Raw genomic sequence first — 11,600 nt, forward strand, 5'->3', positions numbered from 1 at the left:
GAAATACCTATTTCTTTATTACCTACAAGGGGCTAAATACAGAGAGGACAAACAAGGACAGACAAACGGATTAAGTCGATTACATCGACCCCAGTGTGTAGAGGCAGTGGTACTTAATTTATCGACCCCGAAAGGATGAAAGGCAAAGTCGACCTCGGCGGCATTTGAACTCAGAACGTAGCGACAGACGATATACTACTGCTGAGCATTTCGCCCGGCGCGCTAACGTTTCTGCCAGCTCGTCGCCTTCCCGTATACCATGACAGTACAACATATATACTTACACATACAGACGTTTAAACAAAGACACACGCAGACGACAAGGTAACACCCACACGTTTACAATCCTCGTCTGGGTTTTTCCTATTTGCGTAGCGACCGTTGTAGAAGCCAAACGTTTTTCCGATCTGTGAATATACTGAACTTTCAAGAGACCGAATACCTTCAGGCTGAATTCGAAATACTTTGAATTAGGTGAATATTATTTAATAATTACTTTAATTAACAATATACTAACACTTTCACATCAGTAAAATCTCATTAGAGCTATTTCAAACCTAAATATATCTTTATAACAAAACTGTTTTATTTCCAGGTTGTATTTTATTGATTAGAAAATGTTAAAATATTTTACGAGAATAATATTTCATTTCCACTTACTGAATATAATATAAAATATAGTCCAGTTATATGTATGGAGAAAACTATTTCAAGGAAAATAAAGGAATGATAGAAAGTAAAGAATAAGTTAACGAGCTGGCAGAAATGTTTGTGCGCCGGGCGAAATGCTTAGCAGTATTTCGTCTGCCGCTACGTTCTGAGTTCAAATTCCACCGAGGTCGACTTTGCATTTCATCCTTTCGGGGTTGATAAATTAAGTACCAGACACGCACTGGGGTCGATGTAATTGTCTTAATCTCTTTGTCTGACCAGATCCGTATCAGTAGACTGTGTAGGCGAAACTGGAACAAGCCGGTCACATATATAAATATATATATATAAATTTAAAATGAGGGCGAGAAATTAGATATTAATTTAATTAACATCGATTTCACACCAGTGGTCTAGCATATAAAAAACTTGAAGGTTCAGTAAAATTGTATTGTATACATATTTCAGGGTCGATTAAATCAGTACCAGTAGTTACGCACTGGTGTCGATATAATCAATTTAATCCGTTTGTCTGCCCTTGTTTGTCCCCTCTGAGTTTAGCCCCTTGTGGGTAATAAAGAAATAGGTATTTCGTCTGCCGCTACGTTCTGAGTTCAAATTCCACCGAGGTCGACTTTGCCTTTCATCCTTTCGTGGTCGATTAAATAAGTACCAGTTACGCACTGCTGTCGATATAATCAATTTAATCCGTTTGTCTGTCCTTGTTTGTCCCCTCTGTGTTTAGCCCCTTGTGGGTAATAAAGAAATAGGTATTTCGTCTGCCGCTACGTTCTGAGTTCAAATTCCACCGAGGTCGACTTTGCCTTTCATCCTTTCGGGGTCGATTAAATAAGTACCAGTACGCACTGGTGTCAATATAATCAATTTTTATCCGTTTTGTCTGCCCTTGTTTGTCCCCTCTGAGTTTAGCCCCTTGTGGGTAATAAAGAATAGGTATTTCGTCTGCCGCTACGTTCTGAGTTCAAATTCCGCCGAGGTCGACTTTGCCTTTCATCCTTTCGGGGTCGATTAAATAAGTACCAGTTACGCACTGCTGTCGATATAATCAATTTAATCCGTTTGTCTGTCCTTGTTTGTCCCCTCTGTGTTTAGCCCCTTGTGGGTAATAAAGAAATAGGTATTTCGTCTGCCGCTACGTTCTGAGTTCAAATTCCACCGAGGTCGACTTTGCCTTTCATCCTTTCGGGGTCGATTAAATAAGTACCAGTTACGCACTGGTGTCAATATAATCAATTTAATCCGTTTGTCTGCCCTTGTTTGTCCCCTCTGTGTTTAGCCCCTTGTGGGTAATAAAGAAATAGGTATTTCGTCTGCCGCTACGTTCTGAGTTCAAATTCCGCCAAGGTCGACTTTGCCTTTCATCCTTCCGGGGTCGATTAAATAAGTACCAGTTACGCACTGGTGTCGATATAATCAATTTCATCCGTTTGTCTGCTCTTGTTTGTCCCCTCTGTGTTTAGCCCCTTGTAGGTAGTAAAGAAATAGGTATTTCGTCTGCCGTTACGTTCTGAGTTCAAATTCCACCAAGGTCGACTTTGCCTTTCATCCTTTCGTGGTCGATAAATTAAGTACCAGTTACGCACTGCTGTCGATATAATCAATTTATCCCGTTTGTCTGCCCTTGTTTTTCCCCTCTGTGTTTAGCCCCTTGTAGGTAATAAAGAAATAGGTATTTCGTCTGCCGCTACGTTCTAAGTTCAAATACCACCGAGGTCGACTTTGCCTTTCATCCTTCCGGGGTCGATTAAATAAGTACCAGTTACGCACTGGTGTCGATATAATCAATTTCATCCGTTTGTCTGTCCTTGTTTGTCCCCTCAGTGTTTAGCCCCTTGTAAGTAATAAAGAAATAGGTATTTCGTCTGCCGCTACGTTCTGAGTTCAAATTCTGCCGAGGTCGACTTTGCCTTTCATCCTTTCGGGGTCGATTAAATAAGCACCAGTTACGCACTGCTGTCGATATAATCAATTTAACCCGTTTGCCTGCCCTTGTTTGTCCCCTCAGTGTTTAGCCCTTTGTAGGTAATAAAGAAATATGTATTTCGTCTGCCGCTACGTTGTGAGTTCAAATTCCGCCGAGGTCGACTTTGCCTTTCATCCTTTCGGGCTCGATTAAATAAGTACCAGTTACACACTGGGTTCAATATAATCAATTTAATCCGTTTGTCTGCCCTTGTTTGTCCCCTCTGAGTTTAGCCCCTTGTAGGTAATAAAGAAATAGGTATTTCGTCTGCCGCTACGTTCTAAGTTCAAATACCACCGAAGTCGACTTTGCCTTTCATCCTTCTGGGGTCGATTAAATAAGTACCAGTTACACACTGGGGTCGATATAATCGACTTAATCCATTTGTCTGTCCTTGTTTGTCCTCTCTGTGTGTAGTCCCTTCTGGGCAGTAAAGAAATAAGAAAGTAAAGGAGTGAAAACATTCATCTAATTATACACTATTCTATGTAGTTTCCAGTGAATTTCTAATTCTGAAGTGAAATTCTGGATCCTAGATTTATCCAGCGATTCTGTTAATTGAACTTTCCCTTCGTTTACTCGATACAGTTCTTCAAACTGATTTCTGTTTTAATATTTGTTTAATTATGAATTTAAATGTAATTGTTCTAGTAATTTAATTAATATTTATAACTTAAAGGAAACAGGAATAATTGTTTAAATATTAGATTCCATGGCTCAGTGGTTAGAGCGTCGAGCTTACGATCGTGAGGTGGTGAGCTCGAATCCCGGACTGGGCTGCGTGTTGTTTTCTTGAGCAAGGCACTTTATTTTCACGTTGCTCCAGTTCACTCAGCTGTAGAAGTGAGTTGCGACGTCACTGGTGCCAAGCTGTATCGACCTTTGTCTTTCCCTTGGATAACACTGGTGGCGTGGAGAGGGGAGGCTGGTATGCATGGGCGACTGCTGGTCTTCCATAAACAACCTTGCCCGGACTTGTGTCTAGGAGGGTAACTTTCTAGGTGCAATCCCATGGTCATTCATGACCGAAGGGGGTCTTTACCCCTTTATTAGATTCCAACATCACCATCAAAATACAGGCCCAGATACTGCAACAGCTTGGGTTTCAGGGGACCACAGCTCTTTAACCTCCTCCCTAAATGCCTGAGAGACTTACATGGTGTGGATGTGGGTTTCTTTAAAACTAAACAGGATCTCTTTTTGTCGGGGGTCCAGATGACCTACCTCACGACAGGAGACGCAGATGCGGGCAGCAGCATTGAACCCTTGTTGATCAAGTGCCAGTATCAGAGGTGAATTCACATATTAGTGTAGCTTCTTGCGGTGGTGCCCCAGCATGGCCGCGGCCTTCGGGCTAACACATTTTTAGGATTTAAGATTTATATATAATATATGTATGTATATATATATATATATGCATGGTGCAAGGATTCCAACATCACCATCAAATACAGTGCAGATACTGCACAGCTTGGGTTTCAGAGGACCACAGCTCTTTACATCCTCCCTAAATGCCTGAGGACTACATGGTGTGGATGTGGGTTTCTTAAAACTAAACTGGATCTCTTTTTGTCGGGGGGTCCCAGATGAACCTACCTCACGACAGGAGACGCAGATGCGGGCAGCAGCATCGAACTCCCTTGTTGATCAAGTGCCACGTATCAGAGGTGGATTCACAAACTAGCGTAGCTCGTTCAACGGTGGTGCCCCAGCATGGCCGCAGCCTTCGGGCTAAAACATTTTTAACGATTTAAGGATTTATTAAACAATTTTGTGACATCTTTATACTATATTAACATTTTAATGTGGAATGCATTAAATATGTTTTCTCATAATCTTAAACATTATTTATCAGCTGGATGGGTTCTGAGAATTCCATCACATTGTCTAGAATTATTATAAACTCTATTACGAACGAACAGGGGAGTCTCTAACCTGCAGCGTGAATTCAATAAATTGTGGGAGAGTGCCTTTAACCATAGGTTTACTAGAAAAGAGTGGAGGCGCAATGGCCCAGTGGTTAGGGCAGCGGACTCGCGGTCATAGGATCGCGGTTTCGATTCCCAGACCGGGCGTTGTGAGTGTTTATTGAGCGAAAACACCTAAAAAGCTCCACGAGGCTCCGGCAGGGGATGGTGGTGATCTCTGCTGTACTCTTTCGCCACAACTTTCTCTCACTCTTACTTCCTGTTTCTGTTGTACCTGTATTTCAAAGAACCGGCCTTGTCACTCTCTGTGTCACGCTGAATATCCCCGAGAACTCCGTTAAGGGTACACGTGTCTGTGGAGTGCTCAGCCACTTACACGTTAATTTCACGAGCAGGCTGTTCCGTTGATTCGGATCAACCGGAACCCTCATCGTCGTAACCGACGGAGTGCTTCCACTCCACTAGAAAAGAATTAAATTTAAATTAAACCTCAGTAACAAAAACCATAACTTTAATATATTTCAAACAAATAAAATTGTCACATTTAAAAATATTTACCGATTATAAAAAAATTTCAGTGTTTAAATATTTTAACTTTATAAATTGTATTCTAACAGTGTAAGAGTTAAACATCCTTTTACGTTTTAAAAGATTAAAGTTTAAATATATTCTTTATAAATTACAATTATATATTGTATTTGAAAGAATAATTTATGTTATATTTTGTTAAATTCATGAAATTTCATTCGAACAGACAAAAATAGATAGGCAGATAAATGCATAGACAGATAGATAAGAATGGTATAACACACACACATATATATGTATGTATGTATGTATGTGTGTATGTATGTATGTATGTATGTATGTATGCATGTATGTATGTATGTATGTATGCATGTATGTATGTATGTGTGTGTATGAATGTGTGTGTGTATGTATGTATGTATGCATGTATGTATGTATGTATGTATTTATGTACGTGTGTGTATGCATGTATGTATGTATGTGTGTGTATGTATGTATGCAAGCATGTATGTATGCATATATGTATGTATGCATGCATGCATGTATGTATGTATGTATGTATGAATGTATGTATTATGTGTGTGTGTGTGTATGTATGCATGTATGTTTGTATGTATGTATGTATGTATGTATGTATTTATGTGTGTATGTATGTATGTATGTATGTATGTATGTGTGTCTGCTCGTGTGTGTGTATGTATGTATGTATGTGTGTGTGTATTTATGTATGTATGTGTATGTATGTATGTATGTATGTATGCATGTATGTATGTATGTATGTATGTATGAATGCATGCATGCATGTATGTATGCGTGTGTGTGTGTATGAACTTAAATATTAAGGATAGGATTTTTCCCCATATAAGGAAAGTAAGCAAGATTAATGAATAAATAAAATAAGAAAAGTTTTACGGAAATGGATTGACTGATAGTGGTGGTGGTCACCTTGGAGGAGACGATAATATACACAATCATATATGCTAATAGCCATATCTACATGCAGATATACATACAGAATAATTACTTACATACGTAGGTATATATACGTATACACACATGCTTTTATAAACACGTATTTTATATACTCGCTTTCTTACTCTGTTCTACTTGTTTCAGTCATCTTGACTGCGGCCATGCTGGAGCACCGCCTTTAGTCGAGCAAATCGATCCCGGGACTTATTCTTTTGTAAGCCCAGTACTTATTCTATCGGTTTCTTTTGCCGAACCGCTATGTAACGGGGACGTAAACACACCAGCATCAGTTGTCAAGCAATGCTAGGGGGACAAACACAGACACACAAACATACACATGCTTATATATATATATATATATATATTTATATATATATTTATATATATATATATATACATTATATATATATATATATATATATATATATACATATATATATATATACATATATACATTTCAGTTTCCGTCTACCACATCCACTCACAAGGCTTTGGTCGGCCAAAGGCTACAGTAGAAGACACTTGCCCAAGGTGCCACGCAGTGGGACTGAACCCGGAACCATGTGGTTGGTATGCATGCTACTTTATTTCAATAATTTGCCACTAGGGCATCACACAGAGGTAGCAGTAGCTCCGGGCTGGACACAGACATTAATGGATGATGGTGGTGGTGGATGAAGATGGTGATGGGAGAAGTCAGAAAGCGCCCGTCGACTTTTGCTTCTCTAAAACAATGTTCTTTTTTCAATAATTTTACAGAGTTCAAAAATTTCAAAAAATTCCAAAAATTTTGAAAAATTACAAAATGTTCACATTACATATTTTAGAGGAAGCAATGAACCTCCTCTTCCATATGTTACAAGGATGTTACATCGCCTAAGTGACCCGGCCGACTATTGCTCTTGCCTCATTGAGGCAATACTCGCTGGTGAGGCCGGAGTCCAGTGGTATGGTCTGGAAAGAGTCCGCCGGGTAGGAACTCACGATCCCGTGTAGATCAACCCTTCCCACGACCCCCGCAGCTACCTGCGAAGGCCACTCGGGGTTTTCCACACAAGACCGGATTACCTCCCAATGTCCTCTCTTTCTCACTTTTCTCATGGCGTCTTCCACCTTTTTTCCCTTGAAAAAGAGGAGCACAAAATCTTCTATAAATAGTCCCTCAGGCGGCACACCCGCCTGAGAGGACCGGAGATGCTCGGGAACCGCCGTCTGCGTGTAGCAATCCGCCGGCGGGGCTCCGTTTCTCTTTTTTTCTTTTCTTCTGGCCCTGGGCCACGGGAGGCTGAGGTTCCGGAGCTGTGCGCACCGGGTTCTCCTCTCCCGGAGCTTTCGGGTCCTTTGGTGGGTCGCCATTGCTCCCCACCTTTCTCTTTCTTTTGGAGGAGGATTTTTTCCCCCTCCTCACTTTGTTTCTCTCCCTCCACTGGTGGGGCAGGGAGAGGCTCTGATATCAGCCGCTCCAGGATCCTACTCTGGTTCCTGGGGCAGCTCTTCTTGATGTGGCCGGTCTCCGAACACAGGTGACACCTGGGGGCGCGTCCCTCAAGCATCACCGGATACTTTGACCCGGCCATCTTCAAGAAGTCTGGCAAAACCAGACTCTTGGCCGACTGGGTCCACAGAGTCAAATTGGCCTTTGACCCTTCCCAGTTAGCCGCAGGCTGCATTTTGACGTTGAGGATCTTTGCGTCCCTGTCACCCAGACCCCGGCGGATAGAGTCTTCTAACCACTCGGGCTCAAAGCCGGGCGGCAGGCCACAGACCCATAAACGTAACAATTTTCCCCCCTTGTAACTGGGGAGAAACAGAATCTCATCGCCCTCAATGGGCTGGCTTGCAAATTTGCAAGCTGCTTTAGCGGAGTCAAATAGCAACCATACCGTTGCGTATTTGACTCCCCGTTGAATATGTTTAACGGCTGGCATATAGTCTGCCAGCTCGTTCACAATGGTGTCTCTCGGAAAAACCATTATGGTGTTGAGTGACTTTGAATATGTCCTCAGCACCACGGTCTTTTCCTCGAGTTCGTGCAAATATTTTTTGGGAGGTGTTAATTCCCACACAGTGAAATTCTTTGCCTTTGCCATAACGTAAGAAAAATACAGTTCAAAATGATAAACTAAAATTAGACACAGAAAGGAGAAAAAAATGCAACAGAAGGGAAGAAATAAATTAAAAATGGCAGTTCAAAAAGGTTTTTACAAATAAATAATAGACAGAGAAAGAGAGTTCAATTCAGACAAAGGAATTCAGTTCTTTTTTTTTTCCACTTCTTCGGCCCAAAATTGTAATCCAGGCCAAATGCACTTGGTAAAACCCTTGGTAAATAATCCTTGGTAATCCGTGGACAACACAACGACAATTTCAACAATAATTTTTTTTCAGACGGACTATGCCGCTTCAAAAATACAATTTCTTTTTACTCGACACAGGCAGAAAAATTATATCCGGAGCAAAGTGGAGCCTCATTACTTGCTAAAAAATATTAAATGCTAAAAAAACATTCATGCAAGTAATAAAACTTCACTTCGCCCGCAAAAATACAAAACGCCTACCTGTAGTCGAGTCAAATGTTCAATAGTTCACGTTAACACGTGACATTTGCCGGAGCAAAAAACAGCACGTCTGTCTGGTAAGAAGCTACTTACCACACAGCCACTTCTACGCTTATATATACATATATACATATATACGATGGGCTTCTTTTCAGTTTCCGTCTACCAAATCCACTCACAAGGCTTTGGTCGGCCCGAGGCTACAGTAGAAGACACTTGCCCAAGGTGCCACGCAGTGGGACTGAACCCGGAACCATGTGGTTGGTAAGCAAGCTACTTACCACACATCACTTCTACGCTTATATATACATATAACATATATACGACGGGCTTCTTTTCAGTTTCCGTCTACCAAATCCACTCACAAGGCTTTGGTCGGCCCGAGGCTACAGTAGAAGACACTTGCCTAAGGTGCCACGCAGTGGGACTGAACCCGAAACTATGTGGTTGGTAAACAAGCTACTTTTTTTTTTGTTTCTTTGGCAAAGTCGACCTCGGTGGAATTTGAACTCAGAACGTAGCGGCAGACGAAATACCTATTTCTTTACTACCCACAAGGGGCTAAACACAGAGCGGACAAACAAGAACAGACATAGGTATTAAGTCGATTACATCGATCCCAGTGCGTAACTGGTACTTAATTTATCGACCCTGAAAGGATGAAAGGCAAAGTCGACCTCGGCGGAATTTGAAATCACAACGTAACGGCAGACGAAATACCGCTAAGCATTTCGTCCGGCGTGCTAACGTTTCTGCAAACTCGCCACCTTAAACAAGCTTAAACAAGCTACTTACCACACAGCCACTCCTACGCCTATGCATATATATATACGTTAACATAGAGATTTGCATACGACCTATTTCTTATACAATGAAAGATTTCATTCAAATCGTGACTCATTATTCTCTTTTCGTTAACAATGAACTTATTTCTCTCAAAAAACAGAACTTGATTCTATTCAAATCTGAGGTCAGCTTTTTGCCTCAATTCAGAAAAATAGGTAAAACTGAAGTACATATGCGCTGACACTTTACCTGTCTGTCTATTTACCTTCCTATCTCTCTCCCGCCTTCACTCACTCCTTCCCTCCATCCATTCATCCTCTATCCGCTCTTTCTATCTCCCTCCCTCCCTCCCTCCTTCTCTATCTTCCTCTCCCTATCTCCCGCCCTCCCCATCTCCCCCTCCGTCCCTGTCTCTCTCTCCCTCCCTTTCTATTTCTCTCCCCCCTCCCTATCTATCTCACCCCCTCTCTATCTCCCCTCTCTCTCCTTCCTTCCCTCCCTTTCTCTCCCCCTCCCATCTCTCCCCTTGTCTCTCCCTTCCCCCTCCCCCTCCCCTATCTCAGTTTCTCTGTCTACCTCTCTCTCACTCTGTCTATCTCTCTCTCACTCTATCTACCTCTCTCTCACTCTATCTACCTCTCTTTCACTCTGTCTATCTGCCTCTCTCTCACTCTCTCTACCTCTCTCTCACTCTGTCTATCTACCTCTCTTTCACTCTCTCTACCTCTCTCTCACTCTATCTATCTACCTCTCTCTCACTCTATCTACCCTTCTCTCACTCTGTCCATCTACCTCTCTCTCACTCTGTTTAATCTACTTCTCTCTCACTCTCTCTACCTCTCTCTCACTCTGTCTATCTACCTCTCTCTCACTCTGTCTATCTACCTCTCTCTCACTCTATCTGTCTACCTCTCTCTCACTCTGTTTATTGACCTCTCTCTCACTCTATCTACCTCTCTCTCACTCTGTTTATCTACTTCTCTCTCACTCTATCTACCCCTCTCTCACTCTGTCTATCTACCTCTCTCTCACTCTGTCTATCTACCTCTCTCTCACTCTATCTATCTACACTCTCTTACACTGGCGTCATCCAGGTGTTGTGGTCATGCTGGGGCACCACCATTAGTGTGATTTTTTCTATATTTTAATTACACTTTCAGAACCTTGTCCGTGAGGGCTAATTTCACAGGTGAAGCAAGCATTTGGACTAAGCCGCCCTTGTTTGTGCCTTTTGCTCTCACGTTGCCTTCATCTGGTAGCACTTCATCTGGTATCTAGTAACACTGATAGAAACGCAATGGCCCAGTGGTTAGGGCAGCGGACTCGCGATCGTAGGATCGCAGTTTCGATTCCCTGACAGGGCGTTGTGAGTGTTTATTGAGCGAAAACACCTAAAAGCTCCACGAGGCTCCGGCAGGGGATGGTGGTGATCCCTGCTGTACTCTTTCACCACTCTTTCTCTCACTCTTACTTCCTGTTTCTGTTGTACCTGTATTTCAAGGGGCCAGCCTTGTCACTCTGTGTGTCACGCTTAATATCCCCGAGAACTACGTTAAGGGTACACGTGTCTGTGGAGTGCTCAGCCACTTACACGTTAATTTCATGAGCAGGCTGTTCCGTCGATCGGATCAACCGGAACCCTCATCGTCGTAACCGACGGAGTGCTTCCAGTAACACTGATACTAATCAGCACACCTCCCATGACTTTCGGAAATATTTTTTCACGCTAAGAAACTTCCATGCTTCCTGAGATTCGCCAACACTACACCTGATTTTCTCCCCTCTATACACACACAAGCATGTATCTGACTCATACACTGTTCACTTTCCAGACATTTGTACATTACTGCATATGCTTTATACACACTTTTGACAAGTTGTGGTGCACCTGAGCACTGTATACAATGATTTCATTATTATCATTATTATTATTATTATTATTATTATTATTATTATTATTATTAATATTATCATTATTATTATTATTATTATTATTATTTTTATTATTATTAATATTATTATCATTATTATTATTATTATTAATATTATTATCATCATTATTATTATTATTATTATTATTATTATTATTAATATTATCATTATTATTATTATTATTATTATTATTATTTTTATTATTATTAATATTATTATCATTATTATTATTATATTATTATTATTATTATTATTATTATT

The 11,600-nt window shown here is 41.2% G+C and overlaps 1 protein-coding gene across 3 annotated transcripts in view; it reads left to right on the top strand.

Annotated features, from left to right (window-relative positions):
• The first annotated feature begins 279 nt into the window (after window positions 1–279).
• The window catches only part of LOC115225359 (E3 ubiquitin-protein ligase MIB2), a 64,710-nt gene continuing 53,389 nt past the window's right edge, over window positions 280–11,600 (top strand). Inside the window, exon 1 of one of the 3 annotated variants that reach the window (XM_036514403.1) lies at window positions 280–474. The gene's annotated coding sequence lies outside the window, so the exon portion shown is untranslated. The remainder of the gene's footprint in view (window positions 475–11,600) is intronic. The other 2 variants (XM_036514402.1, XM_036514404.1) reach the window with 2 other exon arrangements.

Source organism: Octopus sinensis, linkage group LG27 (genome assembly GCF_006345805.1).
Source record: "Octopus sinensis linkage group LG27, ASM634580v1, whole genome shotgun sequence".
Lineage (NCBI taxonomy): Eukaryota > Metazoa > Mollusca > Cephalopoda > Octopoda > Octopodidae > Octopus > Octopus sinensis.